Source organism: Aristolochia californica, unplaced genomic scaffold (assembly GCF_029961685.1).
Source record: "Aristolochia californica isolate CCGP_79_NKW_82.1479 unplaced genomic scaffold, dmAriCali1.0.hap1 SCAF_1, whole genome shotgun sequence".
In the NCBI taxonomy this organism is placed as follows: domain Eukaryota; kingdom Viridiplantae; phylum Streptophyta; class Magnoliopsida; order Piperales; family Aristolochiaceae; genus Aristolochia; species Aristolochia californica.
Genome location: NW_027181770.1, coordinates 54,574,002 through 54,590,016, shown reverse-complemented (window position 1 = coordinate 54,590,016; position 16,015 = coordinate 54,574,002).

The following is a 16,015-nucleotide window of genomic DNA, read 5'->3' as shown; positions in this document are numbered from 1 at the left end:
TGCAAGGTTGAGAACTTTGAATGCGGTGGGTATGCCAATAAATGCTCATTAACTTATCAAAAGAATGTTTGGTGCAATATTTATAAGTTCTCAAAGCCAAACTAGTCATTTTTTGCACATTTTCAAAAAAGTAACTTTACATTGATTGATCACTGAATGGTATTAATTGATCAATTGTGTCTAATGGCTATATTTTTTGTCAAAAAAAATGACTAATTGATCGATGGTATGATCTATCAATATCCTCCCTTTGGGTCTTACAAATTAAGTTGATTAATCAATGTCCAATGAATGGTTGATCAATTAGAATTCCTACTGATAGTGCATTGCAAGTATGATCAATCACAGGAGTTCCTATGATCAATCATGCTTTATTTCCATGGTTTAAAAACTTTTGTATTATCAATCAATGTCAAGTGGTTGATTGATCAAACTTCTTAATTTTATATTACCTAGACATCACTGATCGATCAATCCATAGAGAATGATTGATCATGCTTTATAACTCAATTTGGTCACGTTCTGGTTGATCAATCAATCACCCTCAATTGATCGATCATGCTTTATACTTTTGGCATGTGTACATTCTGGTTGATTGATCATTGGTAGATGTTGATCAATCAATCTAGTGTCATACCTTTAAGTATATTTTCAAAGCATGATTAGAATTGATCCTAAGTCATTCTAACATATTTAAACAATATGTATGCATTGATAATATATATATATATATATATATATTATAATTTTTCATAAGGCTCCAAAAACTTCCGTTGTTATTCAAGTTTGAAGGTTTGGGGTTGCTCTCTTACATAGACTAAGTTTTTGAATTATCCAAGACTTCCTAAACTCTAGTCTTCAATTCTCTGCTTCTTCTTTCTAAGGGAGCTTCTTCAAGATGACTTTGACATGGGAGTGTGACTTGAGGTATTTGAGAAACTTTTATCGATTCTTAGCATAGACCTAGACTTTTGTGTCTCTTGAAGGAATTGCATCTTAAATGCTACAACTGCCAATGTTACATTGATTAAGTTTTTTTATCATCAAAATCCAGATGGGAGTCAATGGTCATTCAACAATCTCCCCCTTTTTTATGACGACGAAACCTAATTTATAAAAACTAAAAACTAAAACATCCCTCCAAATAGGAATTTAGAAAAAAAATTCAATTTAGGGAAATAGCTCCCCCTTAATATATGCATATCAAAATTTCAAATTTTAATTAATTTTAATTTTTTGTTTAGTGCATTGAGTATTTTCTTCCTCTTTTTTTGATAATTAAAAAAACATATTGCAAATAAAAATATAAAGATTTACAAAAAGGGAATGATTACAAAATTATCTAGCGAGATATACAAAATATCTACAAGGGGTCAGCTCGGTCAATAAGATGGCTAGAGCTTCGGCAGTAGCGGTGGACCGAAGTGTTTGAGTAAAGTTTCAAGCATAGAGTGGATCCTCAACCGTCTTTTTATCTAGATTAACAGGTTCTAGATGAACTTTTCACAATTTCATAAAAAGAAATGGAAAAAGTTACACCCTGGGAATATGCTTCTCCTTGAGAGATTTAAGTTGCCTCCTCCTTTTTAGCCCATTGTGAAATGATTAAGGAGTTTGTACTATGATGAATGTCAGGATGATTAAACAGAAGAATGTTTTTTCAAAGTGTCTGACTCTCTCTCTCTTTCTCTCTAAAGAACTTTTGATGAAATTTTACAAGATAAAGGATAGTGGCTTGAAGATATACCAATAAATGCTCATTCACTCCTTGACCCACGGTTTGGTGGGGGTATTTATAGCATCCCCAACTCAAATTAGTTGTTATTTTCCTGTTTGTATAAATTAGTACTTTGATTGATCGATCATTGTTAAGTGATCAATCGATCATAACAACTATTTTTCTGTCAGACAATGATTTATTGATCGATGGACTGATCAAACAATATGTTACCGTTGGTCTAGAAAAGTTAAGTTGATCGATCAATCGAGATTCCGTTTGACTGTACAATACAAGTATGATTGATCATGCTTTATATCCCTTAACAACAAGGTTCAGACTAATCGATGAATAATGAGGGATGATAGATCATTCATGAAAATTCGGCTTGCCTAGACAATAATGATCAATCAATCCATGCGGGATGATTGATTATGCGTTATAGCATGAAGTGGTCATGTCCTGGATGATTGATTAATCGTCTATGGTTGATCGATCATGCTTTATATTTCTAGCCTACATAGTTCTAGATGATCTATCATTGCCAGTGGTTGATCGATCATTCCAATGCTAGTTTAACAATGAAGACTTTTTAAAGTATGCCAATTTTTCTCTAAGTACTCTAACATGTTTTTAAATGATGTTTATAATGATCCTAAATATGTCTATATGCAATTTATAACCTAAAGCTCTGATTTGGACTTAAGGAATAGGAAGTTTGGAATTGCTCTCTTATAAAAATTGTCTAAGTTTAGATATCTGTCTATACTTTTTGAATGCGAGTCTTCTCATTATCTTCTTCCTTGTCTTCAAGAGATGTCCTTCAATTGTGTTTAAGGTCTTGAATTTGGCTTTGACACTTTAGACCTTGAGATGCTCTTGAAGGTGAAGTATATAAAATACTTGGATTTTGAAGTTTTTTAGTTCAATCAAGTTTTGTTATCATAAAAAAAATGCAGAAGTCAACCTACTGTCAACAAGAACATCGTTAAAAAAATCTTATGTCTTCTATTGTTGTGTGTGAATGCTTTCCGATTGAAATTGCATATTTACATTATTTTTCTTTCCAAGCCTAAAGTAATTTTTAAACTGTTATTATCAATTCACTTGGGCCCCCTCTTGAGAAGCCACTTGGCCCCCCTCTTGAGAAGTCATAAATTTCTTTGATGTCATACTTGGTCCAACTAGTTTGTGATTTTTACAGTTCCTCTGTTACAACCTGCCCTATTTTTTTCCAAGAGAAAATAAGGTCACACTCACAATTATTTTGATGATCAAGTTCTTATTATTTTCTTTAAAAACTTAGTTTGATGTAGAGTGTTGCATTGTCGCCTCCTTCTACTTAAAATTTCTAGATTTTTTTGGAAGTATGAGTGTTGCATGGTCGTCTCCTTCTGGTTAAAGTATGATTGTTACTATCGTTATTTGCTCTAGTATTTATTCAATTTATAATCTTTTATTTTGCACCACTTTAGAGGAACGCCTAGACCCACTACCTACAAAGTGTAGAGTGCACCAAATATCATGCTTGAGTCAAGTATTTTATTTGTCACCCAAGTGGTATTTTTTTTAGCTACCCTTAAAAAATGAGTAATCTTTTTTTCATACCTAAAGTAAGACATTTTTTCACATATGAAATGGGGTGGTGTTTTTGAGGACTATGACCATTTTTACTAGTATATGGAGTTTTGTCATACGGCTAGAAATGATTTTATTCTCCCATATTTGATTTGTCCAAGCTGGGTATCTATGTCCATCATGACTTCCAAGCTTGAGGGGGAAAATAAAAGGATAAGTATGAAAGATGAGATAAATGACAAAATCTACCATTAAGAATTTGATGTGTAGTGGTAATAAAATTTTAAATGACCAAAATATTTATGTCATGGAGAGTACAATGTGAATTTTTTTCTTGAAAACCAATAATCTTAATTCATTGCATGTTGAAGTTATAAACGCCAATTTAAGGGAGAGTGTTGAAGAGCATATATGGAAGAGTTATATATGACACTCAAAGAAAGAAGTCTCACAGAGTAGCAATTCATATGGGGGAGTCTTATAAGAGTCTAATGGAAGGAGGTCCCAAATAAGTGATAGTTAAAAGGTGTCTTAGTTATGTTAGTCTTGTATTCTTATTTAGTTATTTAATTACTCTTGGACTTATCTTTAGTTGTTGGATTTTGGGTGTAACTAAGACATGGGTAGTTTAATTGCAAAATGATTCTACTTGTTTCCTCTATTTTATAATAGACTCATTGTACTCAATTGTAATCAAGTGAGTAAATTATTTTTCTCCTCTAGAAATTCAACAATAAGAATCTTCAACTTTTGTCAAATTCTTTTGATGTAGTTGACTCCTATACATTGATCTTTGTTATAGGGTTCGACCTTAAATAATTCAAAACTTACTATATCTTGGGTTGGACTCTTTGGCACCTACTGCTATGCATATGGAGTAGACTCCTTCCAACTCCTATTTTTGTTTTAATATGATTTTTATTTTAAAATATTCTCTTCTAGACTCTAATTCTTTGCTTTTGTGCTCAACTCCTTGTGCATAACGACTCCATATGTGTATGTACGCTTCTCCTTTTCTTCCCAACTAATTTCTGTAACTACTTTTCAAATTCTTGTTCTTGTCATTTTCAGTATGCGCTCAACTTCAATTATGTGTGCTTGAATCCAAAGGTTTGTGAGTTAGAAGGCACCCATGTGAAGGGTGGCACAACTGGTAAAAGGACGGAACTCCTCACCCACGTCTAGAGGTGGAAAAGGAGGTAAATAAAATGATCTTCATAAGGATGGCATAAGGGTGAAATTATGTAAAATAATGTAAATCCATGTATGTCTTTTCTTTCATGAAGCTTGTTGCCCTAAGGGCATTGTAGTAATTGTAAACCTTCTCCCACAACTAAAAATAAGAGCCTCAAGACATGGGGTAGAGCATCGAGCCTCTCCTATTCTCATAATTTGTCATAGCCTATTCTCTATTTTCCCAATAGCTCTCTCTCTCTCTCTTTCTCAACCAGCCGTCCCTCTCTTCCTCTTCTCTTCTTCTCTCTTCTTCTCTTATTCTTCCTCCTATTTTTTTCCACCACCTTGATCGAGACCTTCTACCATGGAATCCTAAATTCCACATTGTTCTATACTCTTTTCTCTTCTTGAATTAACAAAAGTTTTTGAAAATTTCAATTCTATTGACTTCTTTTTGCATATGTCCTCGTCTCCTATGATTTTTATCATCAAAATCTAGATACTTAAAGGATTCATTGAACTTCTTTTTTGTTGTGGAGGGTGAGTGGGTTAGATGGCATGTGCAACAAAGAGGAGAGGGGGGGGGGGGGTCGTCTGTCGAAGAAATGTTTGTAGAGGCAAGAGAAAAAACATACCTGGTAGATGATTCTCTATTAGGTGGTTGAAGATTAGGCAAATGAGGCCTTGAAATCTAGTCTTTTAATTATGTCTCCATCCGAAGTGTCAACATTTCCACTAGGAGTGGTAAAGTAGATATCTTTATCTCCATAGAAGAAATTTGGTTCCTCAAAGAAGAGATCTTTGTGAGAATTTCAGCGAAGCCTTCTTCTCTATGGGTTGAAAGTGAAGCATATTCTTGTTTCTAGTGTTCATTAGTGCTGGAAAAAAGTCCCAAGGGATTGCTCTGATACAACTTTGATTGAACCCTCTAGAAAAGGTATATTTTCAAGTAAAAAAACTAGGAGATAAGGAAAGATGATTAAGAAGAGTGGATCAAGGGAGAAAGATTGAAGAGAGTGAGATCTCAAGTGAAAAGAGAGAAGAAGAAGAGGGAAGAAGGAGAAGAAGAGTCTGCGGAGGAGTAGGTGAAATATAGAGATGGAAAATTAATGAAAGTAGGGTTTTTGCATACTATTTGCCCTAGCTAAGCTTTTCTATTTTTAACCTCTTTTTTAAATCCAAATAGAAACCCTAACTTAATTAAAATTAAGCCTAATTTTCTGAAACCAAGACATTCCCTAATAAGAAACCACTTTTTTTTGTTTTTACCATACATTGACTTTTTGACCCCAAAATCCCTATATTACCCCTAGGAGTTGGCACCCTCCTCCCTTATGCATGGTGCCCAAGTGATTAAAAACTTTCCCATAAAAATTACATGTTGTACCCCTATAAGTCTCCCTGACTCCTAATAAAAAGAAGAATTAGCTACTAATAAAACCTAGGAAATTTATCATTCCAACCCCTAGAAGACCAACCTTGTCCTTCTAGGTTGATTTGGTGGGGGAGGGCTTTTAAGTGATGAGTCATCCTCCTCCATGATAAGATACATTTTAAGCCTTTTGCAACAAAGACCTGGAAAAAAAAACAACCCTTTAGCATGTGTCCTAGGTTTCAATCAAATCCAAATGAGTTCTATGTGTCTATTTCTGCATTGATGACATCATTTTTGGATCAACAAATAAATCACTCTACAACAACTTCTTAGATTGAAATTAAAAATGAATAGGATAAGATCATGATGGATTAATTACCAAGACTGAGTCAAAACTCATACAAGTTGGAAGTTTTATTTAAAGGGTTTAAGCCTGAGATGGCCTTTAGTTTTTCTTCCTCATCCTCTATTATTTGAGTTTTCGCCCTTATTAGTAGAGTACATGGCTGCTGATATATCAACATGGGAGAGGGGATTGGTAATCCCTTTAAGGGAATGGTAGTGATTTTGAGTAAATCGCTCTTATCAGCTATGTTCATCATATAAGAGGTCAGAATAATTATCTTACGAGAATCTCAAATCAGCTTAAGTGTTTGGGTAAAGGTGTTGAAAGTCATGTGGAACCAAGTAACTATGCATGCAAAGTAATTTCTGAATTCACGTGTCTTACTCAGTTCAGTATCCAAAAGGAATGTAATCACGTGCTGGACTTTGCATGGCTTCTCTGTTCAGTTCATAAAAAAAACTCAACAAGTAAAAAGGATGTGAATATCAGCAGCTAAATCTGTCCGAATTCCAGACCTATCTTAAAAAGTCAAGTTTCCTTAAGGGAATCTCCATTTACTCTTTCTTTGTTCAGAGATTATTTCCTTAAGATAAGATAAAATCCTTTTATTAAAACTCAGAACAGGAAAGTTCTAAACGTTGAGTTGCTGAAGTTTCAGCAGCCTTCTTTCTGACAAAAAAAAAAAAAAAAAACAGCAATGTGTGGCCATTTTATCACTGCTCTTATCTCTCGTCAGTTGTGTTTTGGGTTTGGGTTCCAGAACTTAAAAGGATACCAACTGCTGTAAGATCAAAAGTGAGCCAAAGAAGAGCCAGACCGAGGCAACCCAAGCGGGGATCAAGAAGCAACTTATCACTGAGAGAAAGAAAAACAGAAATGAAGAAGCTGCTGCTGTCTTTTGGTTTTACCGTATGAAGTAACCCAGGTTTACAGTAAATTTCACCGTAGAACTTATTCTCAACCTTCAGGCACCATAGAGTGTTTCAACTTAGCTTCTTATCAAATCAATCTTTGAAAGAAAAACAGCAACAAGATGCATAAATTATGCCATGGTTCGGTGCTTCCATGCTTCAAAATAAACTTAATATTCAGTAATAAACTCATAAATAAAACTTATCTTGAACAGAAATTGAATTGCTCCTATCAAGTGCATCAATACTTGTCATGGTGACCGATCAAAAGAAAGAAAAACTTTGGACAAGGAATCCTGAAAGCATTACTCTGCTACCATGTTGTTTTTAGGATTACATAGTGATTATGTTTAGATATGAGGTAATGAGAGAAAAGGAAGAAGGAGAAGGAGAGAGAAAGGAGAAAGAGAAAGAGAAAAGAGGGATCTCTGGCTATGGAGAAAAATATAGCATTTTGGAGAGAGAAGGGAGGATTAGGGTTGTGACAATAAATCCATAATCCTCCCTCTTAATCTTTATTTATAGACGTCAAAGAGTAAGAATTACATCCATGCCTTTCACCCTAATAGATGAGAAAAAGACAAAAAATTTAGACCTTATACATTAATGCCACCGATCACTCATATCTTCTAACACAAATCAATGTGGATGATAACATTTTTAGTTCTACAAACCCCTCACTATGTCAAGAATTTGCTTATATGGTGAAGAATGAATTTTAAATGAGTTTAATGGGTAAACTAACATTCTTCCTTGGACTTTAAGTTATGAAAATTGAAAATGAAACTTTCATAAATCAGTCCATGTACACTAAAGGATTGCTTAAGAGATTCCACATTCAAAATCTTAAGACAATTAGCACACCCATGAGTTTGTTCTTGAAACTTGACTCGAAAAACTCCAGTAGGGCCATGGATCAAAATTTTTATAGGAGCATGATAGGTTGCCTACTTTAATTATCAGCTAGTCGACCATATCACATTTTCTTGGTATGCCTATGTGCTAGTTTTCAATCCAACCCTAGAGAATCTCACTTAGTGCCCATAAAAGTTTTTTTTTTTTCCGATATCTACTTGGAACACTGAAATTAGGACTTTGGTACTCAAATTCCTCTGCCATAGGTCTAGTACGTTACTCTAATGTTGATTATGTTGATTATGTCAAATGCAAAAGTGACTAAAAGAGTACAAGTGATAGTTGTCAATTACTTGAAAATATGTTTGTCTCTTGGTTCTCCAAGAAACAACACTCGATTGCCTTATCTACAACCAAGGCTGAATACATACCTTGAGAAGTTGTTCTACATAACTCCTTGGGATGAAACAACAACTAGAAGATTAGGGCTTAGAGCAAAATTAAATTCTACTTCATTGAGATCCAAAACATCCTCAAGATGAGTGCCATAAGTCTAAGTAAGAATCAAGTTCACCACTCTCAATCCATAGCATCCTCAAGAGCTTCCAATCGGTTTGTAGAGGAAGAAGCCTCTTCAATGGTCCTTATCTTCTTAGAAAACTCAAATTTCTCGGCTTGAGGTTTCGGGCTCATCTCATCCCCGAAGCTGACAAATTTTGGTGCCTCCTTTCCTATCACCTCCTTCTTAACCCATTAACCTCACCAACTGGCAAGGCCAAACTTTCCAACATTCATCTCACCAATAGACATCTTCCTTATCATGTCTATGCTCTCTTCATTAGTGAACTCAACCCCACAATGGTGTAGGATGGTCGTCATATGCTAAGCAAACGGGAGGCCATCTGCTCGTGAGCTAGTGGTGATGTCCCTTTCCTCAGATTGAGGATTTGAGTAACAATCTCCATGAATATTTTGTACTCTATGCTAAGATCTTTAATCTTCACCTCATAGGAGCTTCCCACAATCTTACCAAAGACAAGGTGGATAACATCTTGAATGTTTTGGAAGTAGTCTCTATAGTGGTCCATAGGCCAGCCCTCCTTGACATTGTCTCTAGTATCGCATAGAGGTCACTCATCTCTAAGGAGATAGTTGTCTTCTTCACATAACTTGTGAATCTCAATGTACATGGAGTCACTAGCTCCACCTCAAGGTTAGTGTAGAAGACTTTTACCAAAAGTTGGTAAATGTCTTCCTCACTCACCAAGAGGCCCATGTATGTCTTGATTTTTCTCTCAAATTCGTTGATTTCCCTTTTTTAAAAATAAACATCCAACTTACTAGACTCAACGATACTTTTTTAAACAAAGATTTTGAAATACTTACTCCTTGGCACTCTCTTCCAGAAATGTTCCCTTCAATTTGGCATTTCTTCACAAATTTCCGATTCCTTTGAAGGAGTAGGCTTCCTTGCCATGAATTTGGTCCTCACCATCATGAATTTTTTTTTTTTTTTTTTTTTTGAAGGTAGTGAATAAAAAGGGTTGCTCTTTTGGATTTAGAGGTGGAATACCTCTAAAATGAAAGGGCTCTGAGTTGGATGGTTTTTGGAATGAAAAATAAAGTGAAACAACATTTAAAACCTTTCGAGATCTCATTTAGCATCGTGAATGATCAATCAGCCCTAAACCCTAAATGTAATATTTTGATTTCCACTTTACTCTTTGGGCACTACTAAAGTGGGGTGTGTTCTTTAAGCTCATATTTTCAGCCCTAGGGAATCAAGGTGAGCTGATCATGCCTAGTTCTCCTTGAAGCTTAGAGAAACGATCAAATCCTAATGGCTTTGATAAAATGTCCACTTTGGTTTGAAACAATTCTCTGATGAAGTGATGTCTTATTTCTGTGTTTTGAATGAGAGTGGTGAACCAAGTCCTTAGACTTATGCAACTCACATCATCTAGTTATTGTTTCATCCAAAGAAGTTGAACACAACAACTTCCACATGCTATGTAGTCAGCCTCGGTGGTAGATCATGCAATTGATGTTGTTTCTTGGAAAACCAAGAGACAAGAATTTTACCAACTATCACTCATATTATCTCTTTCAATTTTGCATCTGAAAAAAATAGGCATTGGAGTAACCTACTAGATCAATGGCTAATGAGTTTGAGTACCAAAGACCTAAGTTCAATGATCCAAGTAGATAACAGAAAATTCTTTTCATAGCTCACTAAGTGAGATTCTCTAGGGTCAAATTGAAATGTAGCACATAGGCACACCGAGAACATTGTATCCAGTCTACTAGTTGAAAGGTAAAATAGGGGTCCTATCATGCTTCTTCATATTTACATTTCAATATCTTTTTTAGCATGACAAAAAGGGGGAGAGAAAGAAAATGACCCATTTGGCACACTAAAAATCACAAATTGAAATTTAAAATGTTAAATTAGATTGCATAGATTAAGGGGGATCCATTTTCCAAACTTGCACATTTTATTTAGCTCCAACTTTAGTGATGTTTTAATTTTTAATATTTCAAGAAAAGGTTTTGTCATCATTAAAAATGGGCAGATTGTTGACTGATCATTAACTCCCTTCTTGATTAGGATGATAACAAAACTTAATTGAGCTAACAATTACAAATCTAGTATTTCAGATACTTTTCCTCCAAGTGACATCAATTTCAAGGTCCAAAGCATTGAATCGATACAAGCTTCTCAAAGACCTTAAGCTCCATGGAATGTCAAGAACTCTTGAAGAAGCACCCTTAGAAGATGAAGAAAAATTGAAGACTCAAGTTTTGGGAATCACCAAGAAAAGTAAAAAACTCAATCAATGTAAGAGAGCAGTCCACTCCTTCCAAAACTTGAGGTACAAAGGAAATTTGGTGCCTTAGGACATATTTTTCATTAAAATATGATTTTAAAAAGGCATACATACATTTTATACATGTTAGAATCACTTATTATCATTAATTCTCATGCTTTAAAATCATACATGATGAATTGGCTTTAAAATGATCAATCAACATCTGCCAATGATTGATCTACAAGAAGTGCACAAGCCAAAAATATAAAGAATGACTGATCAACCAAAGTTGATTGATCGAACAGCCAAAACATGAACAATCTATGCTATAAAGCATGATCAATCAATCCATTTGGATTCATCGATCAATACTGACCAGTCAAAGCAAGTTCAAGTTGATTGATCGATCAACGTAAGAGACTGATCCATCATAAAGAGTTTTTTCAGTCGGGGACATAAAGCATTATCAATCATAACAAGGTCAGTGATCAATCATAGTTGAATTGCACTACTACTGGGAATTTTGATTGATCGTTCATACCATGTACATTGATCGATCAACTTAAAATGTCAGACCCAGAAGGAAGATAAACTCAACCTTTTTAAACAAGTACAAAATTGCTAGTTTAGCTTGGGGAACTTATATATACCCTACCAAACCTTCCATTGAGAAGTTAATGAGATTTTATTGGCAAATCCACCAACATTTGTTCTCAATCTTTTGAATTTCTTTCTAAAGTGCATTTATGAGAAAGAGTGAGCGACAACCTTGTTAAATTCCATTATCCTTTCTCATACCATCTCCAAGCATACATAATAGTCAGCCTCCAACACTCTACATTGTGCTACAAAGGTTGGAAGCTTTGATATCTCAAAGGAGAAGGTTTTCTCTCCAATTGATAAGGGTGTAAGTTTTTACCTTTCTTTTGTAATTTTCATTTGTTATAGGTGCATTTAGAACCTAGTCAAATATAGATAGAAAGAGCCTTGCAAGAACTAGAATCTAGCTAATCTCTTGGGGATTTTGAATTGTAAATTGTGTATTTGAGCATACATGTGGCTTAAGAGAGTGCAATAATCTCTTTGGTCCAATTCTAGCTAATAGAGTTAAATTAGCAAAATTTCCCAAGAACGGGTTCGTGGGTGGTGAATACCAATAGGGGAACATAGATAATAAAATATTTGGTGTCAATTTTGTGGTGTGTGGATTTCTACTCTTTTACTTTACATGTTTACATGATTGATGATTCCACGCCTTACAATTTTTAAACTTGTAATGGTAAATTCACCTCTATCTTGAGAAACCACCTAGGCCAACACTCCTCTGGCTCACCAGTCACTTGGAACGTCTGTTGTTTCTTAGGTAAGTACCTTTCCTAGTCCTATCCCATTTGGCTCTCTATTTGACACTTGTTTGTTGTGCTCCATAAAGATTATCACTTATGTGTAACGCACAACCTACTACTTCTCATCCTATTTTCAGTTTTATCTCTACTCACGATTGTTGGCCAACGTGGTTTCTCAGTTGGGGGGATGGATTGAGTTTTTAAAATTTAAAATTTAAATTTTGTAAAAAATAAAGTAAACAAAATTTCAAATAAAGAGACAAAATTCTTGCATCACAATGAACACCAAATATTTTGTTATCAGTGTTTCCCTATTGGTATCACCACTCAAGCACCCTTGATTGGGAATTTCACTAATAATCGTTCTATTAGTTTGGAATTACAACAAAGAAAATTTTCTCCTTCAAGCCACATGTGCGCTAAAATAAATGATTACAAATCAATCTCTCCAAGAGATTAGCTAAATTCTAACTTTAGCAAATCTTTCTATCTAGAATGAGCAAAGTTTTGGATGAACCTATCAAGAAATGAAAAATTACAAAAGAAAGTTATCTTTCTCCTTGAGAGATCCAAACTTTCAACCTTTGATGCACAATGGACTACATTGGAGTTTGACTAAAATATATTAAAGGAGTTGGAATTGAGAAAGGAATGCAAGAGATAAGTAAAATAGACTCTCACTTTCTCAAAATAGAACTTATGAAGGAATTTCAAGAGAATGCTAATGCGCTACAAAAGGTATGCCACTAAAAGCTCATTAGCTTCTCAATGGGAGGTTCGATGGGGGTATTTAGAGTTTCCCAAGCCAAAAAAAGTTTTTTTTGCCCGTTTCCAAAAATTTGATTTCACATTGATCGATCAGTCTAAGTAATTAATCAATCAATCATGTGTAATGGTTATATTTTTGTTAGAAAAATAACTCATTTATTGATGGTACGATCGATCAATGTATTCCTATTGGGTCTACCATTTTAAATTGATCGATCAATCAAAATTCTCATTGGCAATAACAAGTATGATCCAACAGTGACTTTGGATCCATCATGCTTTAACTCCCTAGTTGGCAAAGTTTTGTAAGATCAATTAGTCTCAGGAGGTTGATCGATTGATCATCATGAATTCACATTGTCTAGATAGTATTCATCAATCAATCCACTTGAGTTGATCGATCATGTTTTACAACACGGTTTGGCCATGTTCTGGATGAAGGATCAATCAACCTTGGTTGATGAATCATGCTTTATATTTTTGGCCTATGTACCTCTGGTTGATCAATCATTGGCGGATGTTGATCCATCAATCCAGTGCCAATTCACTGTGTGAATTTTTAAAACATAGACATTTGTGATCCTAAGTGATTCTAACATGTGTAAAATGTATGCATGCTTTTATAAGAACAAGTTTGAATGCAAATATATCCTAAAGCTCCAAATTTTACATTGTACCTCAAGTTTTGGAAGGATTGGGGCTGCTCTCTTACATAGACGGATTTTTTTATATTTTTCAATACTTCCTAAAACTTTAGTATCCATTTCTCTACTTCTTTTTGGGGGAGTTTCTTCAAGAACACTTTGACATTCCATAGAGCTCGAGGTCTTTTAGAAGCTAGTGTCTGATTCATTGCTTAGACCTTTGAGTTTGTCCCTTGAGAAATGCATCTAAAATGCTTGAATTGTAATTCTTAGCTCAATTAAAATTTGTTATCATCAAAATTAAGAAGGGAGTAAACACTCGTCAACATTCTCCCTCTTTTTTATGAAGACAAAATCTAATTTAGAAAAATTAAAATCATATCATCCATAAGAGTTGGAGCTAAGTCTGAAGATTTGGGGGAAATAGCTCCCCCTTATCTTTGCATATCAGATGTCAAGTGTTAAAGCTTTTATTTTATAATTTTAGTAGTGCATTGTATGTTTTCTCCCCATTTTTTGTCATGCTCAAAAATATTTTGTTGAATTTAGGATCCCATGGCAAGGTCCTCAACCAAGGTCGTGGAAGAGGAGAGGAAGAAAAGGAAGAGAAGAAAGGAGGAGAGAGAAAGAAAAGAGAACTCATCTAGAGAGATGGAGAGAGAGCTTGGGAGAGTAGAAAATTATAGGGACGAATTTGAGAGAGAAGAGGGCAGACTTGATGATATGCCTTGAGCCTTTGATTATAGTTGTAGAACGATGCTTACAATGACTACAATGCCCTTAAGGTTACAAGTTTTGTAAAAAAAAAGACATAAGTAGATATGCTTCATCTTCTTTAATTGCACCCTTATGAGAAGACTTTTTATTTATCACTTTTGCCACCTCCTTGACGTGGGGGAGGTATTTACTTTGATGCCACTTCGAGATGTCTTCCAAAACTCCTCCTCAAGATGGGGGAGAGAAAACATCATTAGATACCTCGCTTGCCACATATAATCGTTAAAATATTGAATGTGACTGGTTTTGTAAAAATGTTTGCCACCTACCCTTGTGTTGAAACATGTAAGAGAGATAAGATATTAGCCTGAAATTTCTCCCATATAAAGTGGCAATCTACTTCAATGTGTTTCCTCTCATGGAAGATAGGATTTAAAGTGATATAAACAGCTCCTGGTTGTCGTAATATAATTTCATAGAAACTCCTTTATAGAATCCCAATTCAGTGAGAAGGGATCTGATCCATAGAAGCTCATTGACTATGTGGGTCATAACTTTGTACTCTGCTTCCATACTAGACCTCGCATCAACATTTTGCTTTTTACTTCTCCATGGAACGAGGTTATCTCCAACTAAAGTCCAATATCTTGAAGTGGACTTCCTATCATCAAGTGATCTAGCCCAATCTGCATCCAAAACACCTATGTTGAAGTGGCCATGATTCTTATAGAGAAACCCTTTCCCCATAACTCCTTTTAAATATCTTAATATCCTCTCCAAGGATTGCAATTGGGTAAGTTGTAGTTTGTACATATAATAACTCACCACACTTACTGCATTTGATATATTCGGTTTGGTCACTGTGAGGTAAATAAGTTTTTCCACAAGCCTCTAATATTTACCTATATCAACATCTTCTTTAGAACTTTCACATAGCTCTGCATTGGCATCCATAGGAGTGTCTACTGGTCGACACCCCGTCGTCCATCTGTCCTCTAGTAGATCCAAAATATACTTTCTTTGAGATAATACAATCCAATGTTTTGACTAGAATACCTCAATACCCAAAAAATATTTCAGTTGTCCAATATCCTTAGTTTTAAATTCTGCATATGTTTTCTTTAACTTCTTTTATGTTGTCCGCATCATTGCCAGTTAAGACAATGTCATTCACATAAACTGCTAGTAATACTTTTCCCTTTATGGTATTCTTGACAAAAAAAAAAAAAATGATCTACTGAGCACCGACTGAATCCAAACCACAACATTGCTTGGCAATATTTATCAAACTAGGCCTGAGGAGACTGTTTAAACCCATATAACGACTTCCTCAATCTGCATACAAACTCCCCCTCAACCACAAAACTAGGTGGTTGAAGCATATGTATCTCTTCTTTAATTTCCCCATTCAAAAATGTATTTTTTACATCCAATTGATAAACCAGCCAAGAGAAATTAGCGGCTATAGATAATAAGATGTGTGTTGAGTTTAATTTAGCCAGTGGGAGAATGTTTTCTCCTAATCCACTCCATAACACTGAGTGTACCCCTTTACAATGATTCGGGTTTTGAGGCGACCAATAGAACCATCTGTATTTTGCTTGATAGTGAAAATCCATTTACAACTCACAGGTTTCTTGCTGAGAGGAAGTGGAACTAGGGCCTAAACTTTATTCTCATATTAGGCAATGCATTTCTTCATCCATGACCGTTTTCCATCCTAGATATCTTAGAGTCTCCTGATATGATTGTGGATGAATATGGAAGAAATA